Genomic DNA, 2,800 nt, shown 5'->3' with positions numbered 1-2,800 from the left:
GAATCGCTGACCTCCTATAGCTTCTTTAAGCGGCCCAAACAAATGGAAATCGCAGGGTGATAGGTCTGGGCTGTAGGGAGGATGATCAAGTGCAGTCCAGTGCATTTCTTTAAGTTTTGAGACTGTTAGAGCTGCAGTATGAGGCCTGGCGTTGTCATGGAAGAGAATGACATCTTGATCTCTTGACAGTTTCCATAACTTATTCTGACCTTCTCTGCAATTTTGCAAACTTCGATTTGTCTCTCCACTTCAATAATGTCTCGAACCACTCAAATGTTGTTTTTGCTTGTGATGCTGGTCCAAGGACAGCGATCGTGTTTCTGATTTTCCACTCGTGTCCGTCCTTCCTTGAACTTTTTATGCCAGGCAAACACGAGTCCTTGACAGTGTTTAATTCCCAAACTGTGCAGTCAATCTGTGAAAAATTTCTGTTGCATTGACTCCTTCACAAGCAAGAAATTGTACGATTATGCGTTGTGCAACAGAGGGGTGTACCTGTTGCTCTGACATTGTGAGCACTACTGATGAATTGGTTGAAAGTATGAAACGGCCGGCATTACCCAGTCCTAATGACCCTACCCAATCAGACTAGACGTGTGGACCCTGTACTGCCAACTTTAGTTGCTCAGGAACAAAAATCCCGTTTATATTTGATTCACACTCGTATATATATTCCTTGCTTTAGCTCATTAAATTGAATTACTTGTTAAACGGGCATTGTTGGACTTCCAGTACTCCAAGACATCCTATCAACTTACCCATTGTGCTCCCCACTCAATGGTCAAACTAGCCCTCCTACTCAACATTTATTTACGATTCGCAAGTTAGGACATGAACTTTTACTATCCTAATTGGTGTCAGGTCCTGACATCAGAAGGATCTTGCAATCCTGACAATTTATAAATTCATCATCCAGTGACAATTGAGAGGATCTCACTGATCCAACACCATTCAAAAGGGGTATAAAGCGATATTAGTTGACCCCCATTTCTCATAATATTAAATAAATTAAAATTTAAAAGTTTTTAAATCTACTTTATTTAACATCATTGAAATGTAGAATGTTCCATATTTCATATGTTTATGTTTGTTCAAATTTTTTGTAAAATGTTCATTAAAAAATTATTTTATCAAATGTATAAGATCATTTAAAGGGTATGAAAAAGTTTTTGTAACCTGAGGAGGACCATTAAATCAGTCAAAAATGCTTGTTTCCTTCCATTTATCTATCATTTATTAAACATTGGTGTTGGAAGTAGCAAGTAAAAGTGTCTGTATGTGTTTGTTGAACTGTTCTAGCTTTTGAGAGTTACCTTCAACCCAGTTTCTACACTCAAACAAATTCTTGCTAATGCATGACAATGTTAATGAGAATAATAAATGAGAAAACAAGAAACACCATAATCTGATGTCATCACATTACATTTGCTTGCATGTTAAAATTCTATACCAGAAAATTTGTTTCCTCATGTCTGCATAATATGTCTGTAGACTAAGGGTCAATTTGTAGTCTAATGGCAGCATTTTGATACAATAACAAAGTTCACAAAATTCCACTATGTTTGCCGTCCTCTGCTCTACTAGACATCAAACTATAGATGCACACTTCTGGTCTAGCAACACAACTCCAAAACTGAACAATATTTAATATTGACATTTGATGTCAATACTATGCTGTGCCAAGTTAGCCACGGGCCAGAATTTAAGTATAAATCAGATATGCTTGTCAACCCCAGTGGCAGCTAGCAACCTTGAAATTGACACTACTACTGAACTATAAACCAGCCTTTAGCCACTTTATTTAGCCAGTTTTCTTAGTTAAGTAGTAACTTTGTGTTCCTAAGAGAATTGCTACTTATTCTGAGATAAAATTGTAAAATCGCCATTACAAATAAATCGTAACTGCTAATAAAATAGTATTTTGAGTAGAGTGAAAGGAAAAAGAAGTAGAAATTAATTAACCCTAATTTTATTTTTTTATAACAGTGATATTTATTTTCTATAATTGTAAATAATTTTACAGTAAATTTTAGAATTTGCAATAATTAGTTTACTGATACAGTGGTACCTCAGCATACGAAATTAATCCATTCCAAAACTGAGATCATATCATGAAAATGTCATAAGGTGAATCATTTTTCCTCATAAGATTACATGTAAAACCAAATAATCCGTTCCAACACGAAAAACACACTCAAATTAAAGGTAAGTAGTACATTGAAAAAAAATAACTTTAGTAAGGAAAACACCGAAAAATGCATTTTGTAGTTGTAAATGTATAAATAATCATAATAGAATAATAATTGATTAAAAAATGTAGTTTTATTTGCACTTTACCTTTGAGGATAGACGATGGTGGAGGTGTAAATTGCTGGTGAAGGAGAGGGAGAAGGGAAATAATACTAAAACTTAACTTACATAACTTAAAAATAACTTAACACTAATTTTTTTATCTTTTCTGTTTTATATATATTTTTTTAATTTTTTATTCACTGCTTTTTGCTTTCTTTCCTTCACTTCCACCAGCACTTTCACTGCATAGAGGTCGCTTGGTAAAATATCTATCCAAAGAGGTTTGGCTTTGCCTACTTTTTAAAATGTTTCTAAAATGACTTAGGCAAATGTTATTACTCTGAGCAGCAATATAGCCAGTGTGAACCTTTTCAGGATGTTTCTTTCAATAAAATCAGTCACTTTTTGATAATACCTCAAGATTTCCTTTATCGAGCGAGATCCTTCCACGACAAAGCAAACACGCGGACTGAGACCAATGAACAGAAGTGAATAAAAAATGGCGCTG

This window comes from Centruroides sculpturatus, unplaced genomic scaffold (genome assembly GCF_000671375.1).
Source record: "Centruroides sculpturatus isolate CEXI.00-Female unplaced genomic scaffold, Cexi_2.0 scaffold86, whole genome shotgun sequence".
Classification (NCBI taxonomy): Eukaryota; Metazoa; Arthropoda; class Arachnida; order Scorpiones; family Buthidae; genus Centruroides; species Centruroides sculpturatus.
Note: the sequence above shows the minus strand (reverse complement) of the source record.